The sequence below is a fragment of the Sipha flava genome, unplaced genomic scaffold, assembly GCF_003268045.1.
Source record: "Sipha flava isolate LNK unplaced genomic scaffold, YSA_version1 134_pilon_pilon, whole genome shotgun sequence".
In the NCBI taxonomy this organism is placed as follows: domain Eukaryota; kingdom Metazoa; phylum Arthropoda; class Insecta; order Hemiptera; family Aphididae; genus Sipha; species Sipha flava.
The window spans coordinates 19,571-37,635 of record NW_020271760.1 but is presented as its reverse complement, the minus strand read 5'-3'; the positions used below and the strand labels follow the sequence as shown (position 1 = coordinate 37,635).

The window sequence follows — 18,065 nt, the reverse complement described above, 5'->3', positions numbered from 1 at the left end:
CTCAAAAAAATTCTCTTTTTTTAGAAAACAGTTCAGCAAATAACCAAATAATCAAACTTTAATGAGCCGTAAAAATGAACTTGAAAATCGATAGCACCGTACTGAAGTTTAAAATTACTATACAATATCAGTGCACACGTTTTATCATAATGTACAATTGATATTTTATCAAAACATTTTATCCACTCCAAGGTAGATAATGAATTGATTAACTTGTTAACGTATAGAATAAACCTTTTACAAATATTTTCACTTTATCCAATAGGTACCTAGTGTTCATATTACTCGGTTAATGTGTATATTACCCGACTTTCGTATTCTACCCTCAACATTTACATATCGATCCCGAGTTATCAAACCGTTATTTATACCATCTCTTAGTTTTGCATATAAAAATTGATTGATTAATTGTACCTGATACTATGTGTAATCGGTAAGAGCTATTGAAAATAATAATCATTCAATTAGCATACTTCAGTTTTCTTATTCCATTTAATTTTTTTTTTTACGTTTTAAAGTTTTTTTAAAATTTAGAATTATTAGGTATTTATTTTCTTTGTATACTTTTAAGACAAACAATACAATTAATACATGAAAAGTTTTGAAATTAAAAATATCAGGTTTAATTAACTCAAGCAAACATATGCTTATCTTTTATCCGATTTGATATTATTAAACAATATCTATTTGTCTTGCGTTCTGATTCAGTGTTATAATATGCTGTTTACATTCGTCCTATACAGGTGTTAACTAATATTTTAGTATATTATCTGCAATAAAGTTACAGTCAGAAAATAAAAATATAATTGGTATCGTAGTGATAAGATTTATCATTATAATGCGATTGTACACTACTCATTGACAGGAAATAATTGTCAATAAGGACTTAAGCTGGTACAAAATTAATAAAATCAAAAATCAATAATTAATACAAAAATAAAAGTAATTGGGTAACTAGTTATTCTTCCATAAACTGATTTGATGCATTTTCCTTTCACTTATTTTAGTTGAATAGGTATTCAATTCATTATTTTATATTTAATTTACATACTGAACAAATTGGTTAATACAAATTATTAAATCATAAATTACTTGTATAACACACTTTTAATATTTTTGATTTGTTTGATATTCTATTATTATAAACTTATAAATCGTATATTTAGTAGATTAACGATTATTGTATCATATGTGTATTAAAAATTCATAAATACGGTATACATTAATATAAATTAATATTACATTTTTTTAATGAAGACGTTAAATTTAAAATATAATAATACATGCTCGATTTGTATACAAATTATTGTAATCTGAGTGTATAGAAAAGCAAAAATAAATGTAGTTTATAGTACTTTCTGTGATGTACCAATGATTATAAATTTATAATCACTGAATATAATTTCATAATCATCATTTTTTTTTTGTTTGAAGTATACATATACCCTAAGGCCTCACTATAGGCTATAGCTTTTTCTTTGACTGACGGATACTTATACAAATATCCCACATTAAAATTATTTGTGTTATGTAAAAGGACGGGAAAAAATTAAATAAAAATGTTATTCTGTGCCTTTTATTTGAACTTTCAAAGCCCACGATGTATAGTAAAAATGTACTTCATATCATTACACTAATATAAAACCTAGTTTGAAACGAATATCTTATTTTACTAAAACTTAAATAAGTCACCGCGGTATTAATATTAAATATGATATATTTAAATATAAATTTAGCAAATCTACAGTAAATAAATTATTAATAAAATAACCTCCAACCATTAAATAATTTCAATATTATTTTTATGGAATAAAAAAAACAACAGTGTAGCGTATAATGTATCCTATCGTAAATATATTTTAATAAAGTGCATCTTTAGTATAAGAACTGGTTTTTGTAGGATTATGTTTTTTCCTGTGTTAATTTATCAAACCTTATTTGATTGTTTATGTAATTTGTTAACTTTTACATAAAAACAATTATACTTCGTCAATTATAATTTTAATAAGAAAATTTAATTTCAATCAGTTTTTCTTTTTGAAAAATCATATGTATCTTGATGTCATATTTACTACACAATTGTATAATACTTCTTGGTTATGTGTACAACAATTATGAGTTATTGCATACTTCCAATACTAAAAATTAATTCTCAAGTTTCACTGAAAATATTTCTGTGTTTATTAATTTAAATGGTGTATCAAATAGTGATATCTGAAGTATTTGTAACTAGGTAAATATTTTCAAACATTATTATCCAGTCATCATAATAATCGTGATGTACACGATAAACCTACCTGTTTAGTATTATTCTAACCATGTAGTATTTTTAAAAAGGCGTTTTTATAAAATATGCTAATATTGTTTGAAAAATATACACTAATTTAATGTTGAAATTTAGTGCATGATTATAATGCCAAACTGGAAATTAGAAAAAAAAAATTTAAGTAGTTTACAGAAAACAGTTCTTTTGTTCTTGTAATTGAGCGATTAACTTGTTTCAAAAAGTAAGAGAAAAAACACGTACAATGTACCTACATAAATATGACCTACATTGTTTACGTAAATTATACATTTTTTTTTTTTAGGAATAGGGTACATGTTGTGATTTTATTAGCAATAAATGATTATAAATTATAAATTTAGTTTTCGCAGATAGCTGGAGATGTGTTACTTTATTGGGGATATTTGGGATAATATTTTATTTTGGTGTTTATATTGAGTATAATACATAATTAGGTATTTGGTTTCTATAAGATGTGGGTGCGTTGGTTGGTATGGTGATACTACCATTGATTTAAGAATATTGTAATATAGTAATATATAGTTTATTAGTATATTATTAGTAATAGAGTGTATATTTCATAATGAATTTTACTACTACATTAGTCATATAAATAATATTTTTTTTTACACCGGTGAACTAATGTGAGAACACAAGTCAAGTGCGTTGTGTAGGTAGGTTGGTGGGTGGATACTTCTAGTATTTAGTTATTCTATGAACTTAAAAAGTATAATTTTAAATTTATGCCGATGTTGTAAACGTGACGGGATTTATGTATTAGGCAACAATGACAATAATTTGTTTTCATTGTTAGATGCATTGATATATTAACTATATACATTGTCTTCCCATAGGTTTTAGAAAGTGTCGCAATATCTTACGTTTAGGAAACCCAGATTGACAGCTCTATATGTATAAATACATACATATTAAAAAAAAAACGATTAAAGATGAATTCTAAATAAAATACACGTATTATCTTTCCATATATATTAAAATATAAAGGATATAGAATAATTTATAATTATTAGAATTTCATGGTTATGTCGTCATCACTGCGGTATATTTTACAGTTAATTACAGCACAGTGTTTGCTGGATCAGTTGTATTTGCTGTGTAATGCACATACATTCGCATCTCACAATTCGAAATTCAAATATACCTATTTCATTCATATTATCTCCGCTCTCGAGTGATAGGTATTAGAAGATGAATGTATTTTTTTATTTATACATTCAATTGATATGTGAAAAGAAATCGAGCGTGTCAACAGTTTAGAAATGCTTTATATAAAAAAAAATACCTTTTCTTTTGGAATTATAATTCCAGGTAGGTATATTTTAAGAATATTTTTATTCGTATTTCTCCAACTATTTTGTAGTGAAAATAAGTATATAATAAAGGCGGATAGGTATACACATCTAAACAGTCTTCGTAGGCGGACGAACACACGGTGCATACGAATTGCTTTTTGTCAGGGCCATCTCATGTTTTCTAAGCCTATTCAATATGGGTTTTTCAGTAGAACCCACATTCTACACCATACGATGTACTATTGTGATGGATATAAATAACAAACTACATGCCGCGTTAGTCAAACGGATTTTACTTATATTTTTATCGTAACGTTGGCCGCAGAAAATGTCCAAATTTTTTACAGTTACGGAAAACGTAACAAACGATATTACGACGATACCCACTACATCATATATAGATGAACTTGCTGTTAAAATATTATATTTAAATTATTACTACTGCACGATCGATAGAGGTATTTGAAAAACCGTATCGAAACACCGAAGGACTACGTACTCGTAACGCGCTAGTGTACGCTCGGATGACATTCTTTGTTGCACACTCTTGACATTTACGCGCGCATAAAGTCGCAAAGACGATAACATAATAGCATTCATCGGAGTCGCCCGTAACCGCGGTATATTAGCGGGAGACTTAATTGTTATAAAAACTCGCCGCCACCGCGACGACTGCAGCAGCAGATCGCTCACACTCAAAAGATTATTCTCAGATTTTCTCGTTTGTCCGTGACAAGTTTGACAGGTATGTATAATATATGTACGATTTGGGTATCTATTCTAAACGTGTCTGATGAATGTATTCGTTTTCTCTGTTTCTCTTTCGTCATACTCTCCCACACACACACACACACACACACACTCTTCCTCTTTCTCTCTCGTACTGTAATCAGAAAATATATAGTCAACAGTCGTAGTAGAGAAATAGGAACTAGTTGTTTCAGTATAGACGTATAGTAAGTAATACTAATAACTGGTAATAGTAGATAGTATAATAGTAGAAGAAGTTGTAAAAAAAAAAAGCGTTATTTCGTTTGCCCCGGGTTGATTTGTTCTTTTAATTCGCAACGCACAATACGTTTCGCCAAATGTGTACACTATTCAACGTAAAATTAACGACATATATTGTTTTTTGCTGATGGATATTCTCTGGCGAAAATATAGGTTAAAATAGCGCTTGGCTCCGGCAGTGTACACAACGCAATACAATTCACTAAGTGTAGTGTTACCTAGGAGGCAGAGGGGGTAACTGGACTTCAAATATTTTTTAATATATGGCAGAGTGACGCGCCTCCCTCTTTTGAACAAAAGACAATATGAGAAGAAATTTTTTCTTGCCACAGGGCGCTTTAGCGTTTATACCTTCATTGTGACGCCGTCTCCATTGTGTTTTTCGTTTGTATTCAGTCATATATAGGTAATGTGTGCAAGGGAACAGGGACGCAATAATTTCGAGTAGATTCTTTAAACGTGAAAACGATATCAATAGTAGTAATACTTAATGAAGAAATCTCGAATCTCTCTGTGTAAACATTTCCCAGGAAATTGTTAGTTTTTGAGTAACATATATATAAAATAGTTTCTAATTTTCTTTATTGCTATATTTTCATTTTGTGAAACTTATAATATATAATCCGAATCAATTCTGAGATTAAAGGGTGATATAATATTGATAAATTACATTTTATAGGAAAACCATGTTTTCTTTAGTATTTTCTATATATTCCTAATATTTATTTAGAAGTATTTTATTTGTGATTGATACAATATTTATTTTGTTTTTGAACCAATATTGTTTATTTATTTATACTGCTAATTTTTTAATTTATCGAAAGGAAAACTAACTGTAGGACCATTGTATCATTAGTATCAGTTAAATTTTTGTTCTTATTTTATTATTGCAGTATATATATGTAACACTTCATAATCATATGCAATATTTTATAAAACAGACATAGCTATGTATTCAAAAATGCACTGTAATAACACGTAACACAAATATAGTTACGAAAGGAACCCTGTCTTGCGATGACCGAATTATCGTCTACGCCATGATAGTTAAAAATTAAATTAGAATTAGAAAAAATAAATTCCTAATTACATTTTTAGTAGAAATATTTGACTTTCAGCTGAAAAATATCATTCCACAGAAATTCAGACATTTTAATTTAATTTATAATACATTTTTGCACGTTAAAAATTAAAATGCCAATTAATATTTTAGTGTTTTAATATATAATTAAAATAACACTTGAAATTGTTTTTAAAAATACCTCAAAAAATACTCGGAGTCAAGACAGTCAGGGTCCAATGTTCTTAAGGTATAATTTAAATTTTTATAATGGGGACAAATTATTACATTTGGTTAAGCGTATAAATGATTATTAGATTAAAAAAAAATTTCCCTGCCATCTATATTGATATAATTAGTTGATATTTTTATTTACGACTTAGAACTGCTGATATTTTTAAATATGTTATGTAAACCAGTACATTTCTTAATAAAATCCTATAATACCTTATGAAATTGAATATAACACTCGTGTAGGTATTCAAGCGGTTATAGGTAATAACAATTATTTAAAAAAAATTAGTTAGTAAATATACTGTTGTCGTCTATAACGAATTTTATTATTATTTTTGATAATTAAAATACATCAGTATCATTCTTTCGGGAAAATACAGGAATAATGGTAGTATGTAGAATATTCATCAAAATATTTTTATGATTTCTCAAGAGACTCAATAATACTGAAGTATTGTGAAAATTATGTATAGACTGAGTCGACAAAAAAATACAGCGTGCATCGATTGCTACAGGCTCTTTTTGAAGAAAGTGTGAAAGGAAAATATTTGTTTTTAATTTACTGCTGTATTTATTCGAAAGGAAATTTATTTATGACATCTTTTTAATTGTTGACCCCTAATACAAACAACCAAGTAGGTATTTAAGGAAAAATACTCAATCCCAAGTTTGTCCATGTGTTAGATAGTATTAATGTAGTAAATCATTGATTTTGGGAATTTTTTAGTTAATTATGTGAAATCATAAGTTTTTGTGTAAAATATTTTTGTAAGTTAAGACCACAGAAATAATTACATTGTTTTAGTGCCGATTAATAAAATAAAGTTACGAAAAATCACACATATTGTTGAAAATATCTCGTTTTATGACGATTAATACAATTCTAACTATTACATTTATAATGATCTTAGTTTAATAATCATTCGTTGTTTATTTATTAGTATCTCAATTAATTGTTATTTGAAATAAATGTAAGTACTGTCCTTGAGATGACTCAATAAAGAAATAAGTATGTGGTTTTATGTTATTTAATTTTTGATAATTTTTTTTTTATTTTCAAGATTTTATCTCTATCAAATAATTGATGGTCAAACATTAATTTATTTTTCGTATTCTGTCTATGAAGTGCGTAGAAAATACTTTTTTATTTTATAAATTTAAAGTATTATTCAAAAACAATATAAGCTTTAAAAATACTAAAATAATCTAACAAGCCCTAATTAAATATAATCGTATAGTTGTTATTAACTAAATTAAACATATAATTGATTTGGAATTTAACTTAATTATATTCCTGGTTTTATGTAAAATTATTACGGAAATAAAATGCTCTGTAAAACAATACTCACAACTCTACAAGATGTATAACATTAAAATGTGTAATGTATTATACAGACGCACGTATAGGTAAACAAAACAATGAGCATGAAACCCAATTCTATGATTATGTAGATGCCGAACCTTACTATTCCAGAAGACTACATATACAGTGGATAGTAAAGGTAACCATTTAGGTTTATACTTAACAGAAATACTATTTAATGAAAACACTATATTCTAACAAATACCAGTATAGCAATGCTTCCACTGTATTAAAATCTTATTTTTTTAAGTAATACGCATATATGGTACCCAAATAAAATGACCCATTAGTTCTTTCATTCATACGTTCATAATATATTAAATTATATGTATATGCGATTATATATACATAAAATGTGAGGCGACACAGTTAGTAGCGGATTTTTGTCATTTTTAGAAAATATGCTAGAAAATAATTAATTTATTATACTAGATGTACGTGCACATATGATGCATAAGAGAAAGTTTACTTTGGCTTTACTTATAATGTATAGGTGTAGGTTTCAACAAAGTACTATGAAATTGATAGTGTTAATCGAATGAAAATCGTATGGTATGTACTTTTTCCGAACCTCATTAATTATATGACAGATTTATCTTACGTTTACACTTGGGTTGTGAAATTATCTAAAATGTATGTTTATCGAAATGTATTATTCAGTACTAGTAAAACTACAGACATAGAGTATAGTTGTATGATATCATTATAATTCTTAAGTATAATAGGGAAATACAAAATTTGTTGTTAAAATAAAATAATACACGGAAGTTATCAATGATAATTTTAAAATAGCATTATTGCTGTATATGTCTTATGAAACTTTAATATGCACATTTAAAGTATCAATAATATAATACTCGTATTCAATTAATTATATAAACGTAAATATATATATATAAATAATATTTTTCATATATAGCCTATAGATTATATAGGTATATTATACAAGTAGCTATTAAAGCTTATGCACTATTAGACACTCTTATTATTCTGTGATTTACCTACAAATTAAATGATCTAACAGAAGAAAAAGTTAAAATACTAAATATACTAAACTGTCGTACTCAATATTACCCTCTTATTTTGGTAAATTTAATCGAGTTAAAATGTTATTAGGTTTTAGCAGAATTATTCGTTTTTAACTTTGTAACTATAATCAAACATGAGTCATAAACTTCATTTTTTTTTTTAATTCGTGTTAAATATTTGCGACTTGTTTGTGTTTTAGTAATGTTTACAGTTTAAATTATAAACAATATTAAGATTTGTTAATTTTTATCGAAGAATATTTATAGTACTGAAATACATTTGTTTATTGAATAATTTATGTATTTATAATGGAAGTACAAAATATTTAAAGATTTGTTTTATTTATTTTTAGCATATTGCACAAAACCAATAAATCACATACAAAAATTGTACCACAGGTTGATAAATTAAGTTCATATTTATGTTCTTTTAAATAGTGACAAGTTTTGAATTTAATATGGTGTTATGCTTCTATAAATCAAAATATTTATATTTTCGACGACAGTTGACCGAAAAACCTTGTGGTACGCATATAGATCATTATAAAATTATCATTAACAAAAAACATCATTAAGACACATATCGTTAACATTGCAAATATTAACACTTAGTTGATGCAAGTTTAGTCCAAGGTCTTCATGAAAGGTATTTAATTACTTCTATAGCTACATTAAACTAATTAATTCCTTTTGTTGTTAATGTTCGTTTATATAGTTTATTCACTATACGAGTTATCACATTAATAAACTTAAATAAGTTATCAGTTACCAATATGTATAATAATTGTTTTAATATCGATATTAATAAATATTTAGGATTAAATTTAACATTTTTCAGATAATTTTGATTATATAAATTAATGAATTGCATTTTTCACGTTTTTATTGACCATATAATGCGCATTAAACATATAATAGCTGAGGAAGTGCAATGAAAATTTAGTAACATTCACAAAGTAATTCTTTTTAACAATACAGTACTTTTAAACCACGACGTAAATTATTAAATATTAATTATTGAAATAAGAAGTTTAATTTTTTAACAATACTCAGATATAAATATATGCATTTCAATTGCTTTTTATTGGATGACTTGTCGTATCTCTAAGTACATTTTAATAACCAATTTATAATAATACAACTACATTACTATATTTTCTAGAAACTATTTTATTGTGTGCATTTTATGTATTTTAATAAAAAATAATTAATTAAATGGCACTGACGACCACTATACTTATTTTCATATTATTAGTTTTCACACCGTGTAAATACATTACATTTTATGGGTAGTTTTTATTAAATTAAAAATAATGATATATTTTAAGCACACACACACACACACATACATTTATACAATAATAATATGATATTACGGTTAGGATACGTAAAGATCCAATATAGGTAATTGTTATCCGATTACAATATCGTGTCATTGACTGTCAGATTAACTCTATGAGCCCCCCCTCCTCATACACACATTGCCTAGTGAATTGTGGGACAACGCTGAGGCACCACGAGTTCAAATCAGTCTGCTCGGTGATGGCATGGAGTGTAGTTTGTGTGGTTTGATTGTGCGTAATAATTTTATCAGATAATCGAATTAATATTTTTAATTATAAAATCAGCTTTCTGATTTTCAATTGCTTTGTTTTCGGTTATTATGATTATGATCTGTGTTGATAAAAACAAGGGGTGTGTGTTTACTGAAAAACTATATTAGAAAACACTTTTTGTTTTTGAGAAATTTTAATCAGGTACGTAAACATAATATATTTAAATATTTCTAATAACGGTTGGACTCGATGGATTATAATTTAAATTACGTAGTTAACAAACAGGATGAAAAAAGTGATCTTAGATATACGTTTAAAATTTTTATAATTAACCGTGTTGAATTTGAGTTCCTAGTATTTAATCTCTATCTATGTATTTAACGCATGTGTTAAAAATACATTGTATAAGTAGACATTCTCAAATTATTCATTTTTAACCTACCAGAAAAATAATAATTTATTTAATTAGTCAATACCTAAAAATTGTGTTGCTTTATTTATTAGTTATTGTATATTGTAATTTAGTTCCTTTGTGTTGGTAAAATATTACAAGAATATAAAATATTTTACTATATACTATCTGTTTGAATTATAAATTTTTATAGTATCCCCATCGTGTAAGTGCAATAGAAATGATGATAAGTACTAACTTATTATAGGTACATGATACTCCAAATATTGTATGTTTGTATAGCCTTTGTAATTTAAAAATGGCTTACCATTATAAAAACAATAATTAAAGATTAATTAATGTAAAACTAAAAAATTGTTTTAAAAATATTTGTTGATGCGATTCACAAAATATTATTTACAGTAAGGGATCTTCATCACACGTATTTCACACGTATTATTTAAATTTTATACATTAAAACTATAAAGGTTTTATCCGCATAGGAAATTCCCGGAAGACATGCTTCTTTTTTTATTTTTTTTAAATAACAACAACAGTAATTGTTTTTTAATAACCCTACACAATCTATGGCCCTGAATTACTTCACCTGTCTAGTGATGATATCATATTGTTTTTTTTTTCAAATTATTTCCTAGGTCAAATACAATAATTTGTTTTTCTTTTATTTATCATAGGTATTGCTGTTTTGCATGTCTATCATATATTATTGAACAAATTATTACATTTTACTATTTTTGGGGGGAAAAAGACTTTTTGTTTGAATAATAGTACTCAGTCAAATATTTTAAATCCAGGATAATTCAGTTTATATAAAATCAGCATAAAGTGTAAAAGGAAACGTTGTATTTTTTTATTTTTAGTATCATACATTTTATAATAATACGAAATCTTTGACCTTCGTATTAAAACTTGCTAAAATTGTATAAATTTATTATATTTTATGTCTTCTTTCCCACTTTAGATGTGTTATCAATATTTCCTTATATGTATAACGAACCATGTGTTCAATACCTTATAAAACTGATAACTTTGTCAGCTCTATTTTTATGTGAGATTTTAATCATGAAATTATTACACAAAACGTTAAAATGCATAAAATAATAATAATTATAATGTATAATAAATAAATAATAACTTAAATTAACTTATTCATAACTATATGATGTTATAATGATATTGCTGATATTCAATAAAGTGTGCTTACATTATATGTTATCTGGAATACTAAATAATTTAATTTAAATAAACAATTAAAAAACACGGTAGTAGTATCATAAAAAAATATTAAATATATACTTCATTTTTATGGGAAGTATAAATAAGATAAATACAGTAGAAGCCGCTTAATAGGAACACTTATGGACCAACGTGTAATGTGTCAATTAACTGATTGTTTCTAATATGCAATTGGTTTTATTTATAATTATAAAAATGTGTAATTAAAAAAAAAAAGTATTTGTTGTGAAAATAAAAATGTATATGCTAAGTAAAATATGTGTTTATTGCTGTCTGTTGTTTTGCGTCGAGTAATTTAATGATCATGATTTCGTAAGAATAAAGTTTTCCAAAGTCTTTTAAATTCGCACGTTGCAGGATTGCTTTCTTGGGGATACTTAGAGCTTCAACAATTTTTTTACTTCATGTTGATGCCTTGCTGTTTTCTTCTTCATCGTCAGTGTCAGCTTGTTAAATTATTAAAGGATTCAAAACCGCATTACAGATCTCTTCTTGTGTTGGAACTTCTGCAACACGGAGATTTGAGTCCACATTGATCTAATCTTCGTACACTTATTCCAAAAATTCGACTGCTTTTGATAGTAACAATATAAGTTAAAGTATATTGTTATTACAATACATTAGTTATCGCTAAATAACTGTAATTTGTCAACGAACCTGGTCCTAATTGTTTCAAATAACCGATGTTTTGTTTTAATAAATATTTACAATATTTTAATATATGGCCGATCCTTCCCTAGACATTTTGTTTCAATAACACGATTGTATCAATAATCCGTGTTCCTAATAAGCGGCTTCTGCTGTATTTGAATCTGGTTTAAAATTTTGAGCTGAAAATAAAAATAAAATTTTATTTCATTCAAAATGCATGTAGTAAGTACTATAATTGAATAAAAATCACATTCGTATACAAGAATCAGTTAAAGTTCAATTCATATTAAAATACTTTATACTCTACACGAAACAGTATTAAATATAAATAGCAATAGAACATATATGCATGATACCTGTACTTTTCATTTTTATATTATTTTTAAAATTAATCTTTAAAAATAAATACAAAAATGACATTTTATTCGTGTATTCAAATGTAAATATTACCCAGAGATGACAAATCTAATCGTTCTCTTTATATATGTATTTTACATAAAACATATACATTGTGTTAAATATCAATTCAATATTATTAATAATTTTTATTTTTTATTTTTTTAAGGCAAATTAAGTAGTTTAGTATATCCATTTGTGTGGTTCAGTGCATTTTTTAACTAGTTAACTAGGCGACACAAATGTCGCCCAGTGATTATACTCTGTCGACAATATTTTGAAAGATTGGGCAAAATAATGCGAAACAAACGTTTAATACTGTAATCGTACTATGGTATTACATTGACTGTTTTGAAAAAAACATTTTTTGTCGCCCAGTAAAAATTCCTTATAAAATGCACTGATGTGGTTCGCCGGCAACAGTATTATATAATATTATTGTATTATAGCCCCTAGTACCATTTTAACGCTCTGCTCCAGGGTTGTAAATAATTTTGTTAAATATTTTAATACACCTACTAATTCCTATATATTATAATATAATATATTAATAATCAATTAAATATACACAATATTTAATACAATTTCTTATTCATACTGATTGATATGCTATGTTCTACATCTGCCACTTCGAGTATTTTTAATGATTTTAATGATGCTGAAAAAGTGATTTGTAACATTGAACATAATTATTACAGTAGCAGACTTTGACCTTTTTACAAATTGGGGGGGGGAGGAACTTTAAAGATGTATTTTCCTAATATGTTATAAATAATAAATTATAATATTTTGAAGAAAAAATTCCATGAAGGGGGGGAGGTGATTTCTTCATTTTCCCTAAAGACGTCTCTGAATTATTATATTACTTATATGTATCAAAAATTAACATAATTAGTTTATTGCTACTTATTGATATCAATATTATGAAAAATTCAACTTAAGTTATTTTTTTAATAACATGAGATCTAGGAATTAGGTTAGTGATATATCATATTCATTAGGCCCTTAAATATGCTTGTATAGCTATTATTCGTAAATACAAATACGTTCACAATGTTGTTTATTTAATTGTACGAGTTGATTAATGAAGATTCTATGACTACATGTTGCACAATACTATTATTGATTACCTTGAAATTAGAATATAGGATAAAATAAGTAAGTATAATTTAAATGATAAACAAAAATATTAATATTGTAAAATATTGGTTAATTTATCTGGTTTATCTCTAATTATACTTTAATTTTATTAAGAACCAAAAATATACCAAACGTTTATCTTTTGATTATTCTTCAAGGAATTTAATATAAAAAAAACAGCGAAATATAATTTTTAGTAAACTGTTCATCTACCAAAGTGAGATTGTAAATTTTAAAATATATATATATATATATGTATGTATATGTATAGTAAGATATGTTTTTTTTAGTAAGTGATTATTTTTTTATTTATATTTAAAATTTTAAAACCTATGCAAATGTTTTTGATAAATAATTTTTCAACACAAAAAATCAAATTCTGAAAATTCCTTTAGGTACCAATTATTCGATTAAAATGTGTTTTCTTTTAAGTATTAATTAATTATTGATTTCAATTATGTTATATAATATCACATCATTTTACATAATAATCTTAAGTAATATGGTGTATACATTTAAACGCACGATTATTACATTTTAAGTAATATTTTTTTTTAGTTTTTACGAAAATGTTATCGTATACCGTTCATACCTTATCGAATGAGAATATTGAGAATTTAAAATAATATATACTTTCTATTATGATTACATCATTATATATGTGTAGTTGTATATATTATTATATTATACATGGTTATATGTAGAATTTATAAATGAAGCATAAACTATTGCTTTATAATTTGGCAAACAAGAATAAACACGAATATCGTGAATGTTGTACTCGGTACATATAAAATAACGTGCATTATTTTCGTATCTACTCAAATAGCACCCATGTATGGTGTAACAGTGAACATCATAACGGTTTTCTCTCATGACATGAGAAGACGAAAATCGATTTACAAGACTCACGTTATAATACATTCTTATGTTGATGTATAAATACATTTTAAAATTCACTTTAAAATACGAGACTAATCGTATTAAATTATTTTAATGTATTAAAACTAATTAATATCTACTATCCTAAGTTCATTTTGCAATTTCAAGAAGATAAAATAATTATAGTAAATATAATCTTAGTTAAATTATATTATTAAATTAATTTATTACGTATATGAATTAGATCTCGATGATACTTAATTCCAAACTAAATATTAAATTTAAATATGAAATTATTCATAAAAAATGTAAAATATAAAGGTTTTAGAAAAATATGTTATCTGGATCTATATCTTAACTTATCTTATCTCGTAGTCGTGATTCTCTTAATGGCTTCCAAGTATAAATTCATTATTTATATATTTTTTTTACATTCTCATAGTTTACATATAATTTAATATCCTTTGTTTCATTTGGTCATCTTTAAATTTTAAAACAATTATCTATTTAGCTGTTTTAAAGGTTTTTAATTTTAACACAATACTAACATTGTCAATGTCTAATATTAGTGCAGTAATATAAAATTCTAAGTTTTATTAAACGAATATAATATTAAATTATTATTAAATGCAAATATCTGTATTGAAGGACATACCATTAATATTCAAGACCCTACAAATTATATTAGATTAATCATATTTTCGTGTTAAAATGTATTGATTAAATAACCAAAATGAATAAGTTTATTTTGTTTTAGCTTTATACTTCTACAAATTGAATAATTTTATTAAAATGCAATGGTTTCTTTAGTACCGCAGTTTTATTAAGGTGTGTATACCTTTAAGGTATTCGTTTTATAATTCTGACTCAATATTATTTAATTTCAAAATAATCTATACGCGAATACATTATCGTCCAATTTAAGTAGTCAAGCGCATGACTCATATTTCATCATCTTTCTTCAATATTATAAATTGTCTGCTGTAAATATATTTCTATATGTTTTTTTCGTAATTTATATTTAATATAATTTTTAAAAAATGTTAATTTAAGAATAAGCACAAAAAATTTCATTTTGTACTATATTTCAATTTCAAAATATTATAAAAAAAAGTTTTATCTTTGAACTTCACCTGGTTGAATTTCTGATTTCGATTGTTTTAAAATTTTAAATAATCATACATCAATGACTACTCTTTTTTTAACAGATTCATTTACGAGGTAATTCACTGACAATGTTATACTACCTACCGAAAATATAGTTCTTTTGTTAAATGCTTTCAATTAAACTTTTACTACATTTATTATATTGCTTTCACATTACACCTCTTCATTTTTTATCTATTGTAATGTTTATAATTTTGTAGGTTTAACCACAGGCTTTTTATATTCTTTATTTTTCAAAGTGATTTGATAGATATATTATTATGATCTTAAGTAATATAATTTCAATAAAAAAAATTTAAAAAACAATACTTACAATATAATTATTAATATATTTTTTATTTTTATAAAGTCAATTAATAAAAATCACCTAGAACCAATACTATTACCATTAAATTATATTGTATTTTAACTTATAGATAATCAATAATTGAATTGGTAACTAACTCAGCTATACGAGTGTAAAATATTTACAGTTTATGTAGAAGATTCACATGTATGAAACGTGTATTATTACTAAAAATAAATGAGATAAAATATTAGAAAATTGCAAGTGTATTATTTTTTATATAAGTTGTTATTTAGATATTTCGTGAGTTAAATATACACCTTGTTTAATCGTATAAAACATTTATTGATTATGAAACCATTTTATTTTTAATTATTATAGAAAATATGGTGTATGAATAAAATAAAAACATCTCACAAACAATGATACGATAAGTAGTCACGCAAAACAATATTATTAGTATCTATGGTAACGGTTGTATAGTTCAGGGAGGTACAAAACTACAGATATTAATTGAAAAGCGGAAGACTTTTTTTTTTTTGGCTAATGGTGAACATTAAATGAAAATAATTAATATAGGGTGTTTAAGTAATTATATATATTACTTTATAAAATATATAATCCTTAAGCAGACTTGGTTCATTAGGTTAATTTTGTGAATCACGTATAAAATATTTATTTAAAAATATAAATAATATTAATTTAATTTTATAAAAATTAAGTGTTTCTACTATAATATTTTTAGTCTGTATCAATATTTTTATTTGATAAATAAAATATAATATATATTTTACTAATGAAAAATATTAGTCAGTAATAAAAAATGTTTTTTATAAAAAAGAATTCTGGTAAAGTTGTGTTTAATAAATAACAATAAGCTGTTAAGAAACTAGAATATATCTAATGAAATATTTTGTCTAAAAAAAATACATACACATTTCCATATCTACAAGTCCGTTATTGTTGTGCAATAGAATTGTTCTGGTTGATATCACACTAGGTACAAGCCTGTACAGTTGTAAACCATAGATACACCTGTCTGCTCCCCTTATGGTGTTTTTTTTTCATATGCAACCGTTAGTGGTTGCTTTATAGTTAGATTGTTCAGTTGCATACAAAATAAAATACAACAAAAAACGTATTTTTAGTTAACGGTCTTATATTTAAAAAAAAAAAAAAAAGTATTTAACTAAAAATACGAACGAATTAAATGAATCGATTTTTTTTCTCTTAAAATAATTTCTACTTTTTAGACTAATTGAAAGCGATCTTTATGGCACAATAATGAGCGTCAATCCAAAAGTCAAATCGACCGTGAAATGAACTGCGGAAATGTGAAAAGCGATTTCTCGTAATTAAACGTTTCTCTGGGTCAAAAGTCAAAATTATTTATATTTTCTGTGCGGCTGATTTCTCAAACATATATTATATTGGCTTAGCCATAAAATACATCATTTTTAAAATACTTTTCGTCACTTTTTTTTGGTTTCCATAACCTTAATTCTTATTGATACTATTAGAGAATGACGAATATTCACATAATGTTAATATTACATTAGTTAACCATATAAATTATTGAAGTATAGGTTTTTAAACTTACTCACGCGCATTTTATTTTCATATTTCAAGTATTGAGTAATTGATAAATTACCGTAACAATATTATTTGCAGCATTATTATTTTATACAAAAAAAATTTATGTATTTAATGTAATCTGTGTTTTTGCAACAATTGATTTTTGTTATTCATCAGTAAATTAACATTTAAACTAGTTAATGTTATAATTTGTTTATAAAATAACAATAAAAAAGGATATTAATTAATTACCCGAGACTTCATTGATCTTCATAGAATTTTCTAGATACTTTAATAAGATTTTAATTTTAGCGTATAAGTGTCATATTAATTATAGCTAAAATACTATAAACAGCCCCTGTGAAGGACCGTGAACTCTTGTCTAATTAATCTTAACCAAGCTTTGGTCTAAACAAATTAATTTAATATTTTCCAATTTATACGTTGGTTCTAAAATAAACTTTTGAAATA

At 25.0% G+C, this 18,065-nt stretch overlaps 1 protein-coding gene across 3 annotated transcripts in view; it reads left to right on the top strand.

Moving 5' to 3' along the window:
• The window catches only part of LOC112679331 (PDZ domain-containing protein 2-like), a 35,094-nt gene that overhangs the window by 828 nt on the left and 16,201 nt on the right, over positions 1–18,065 (top strand). The window contains exon 1 of one of the 3 annotated variants that reach the window (XM_025549097.1): positions 9,820–10,050. The exons of the other annotated variants lie outside the window; for them this stretch is intronic. The gene's annotated coding sequence lies outside the window, so the exon portion shown is untranslated. Of the gene's footprint in view, positions 1–9,819; positions 10,051–18,065 lie in introns of those variants that run through there. 3 annotated transcript variants of the gene reach the window in all.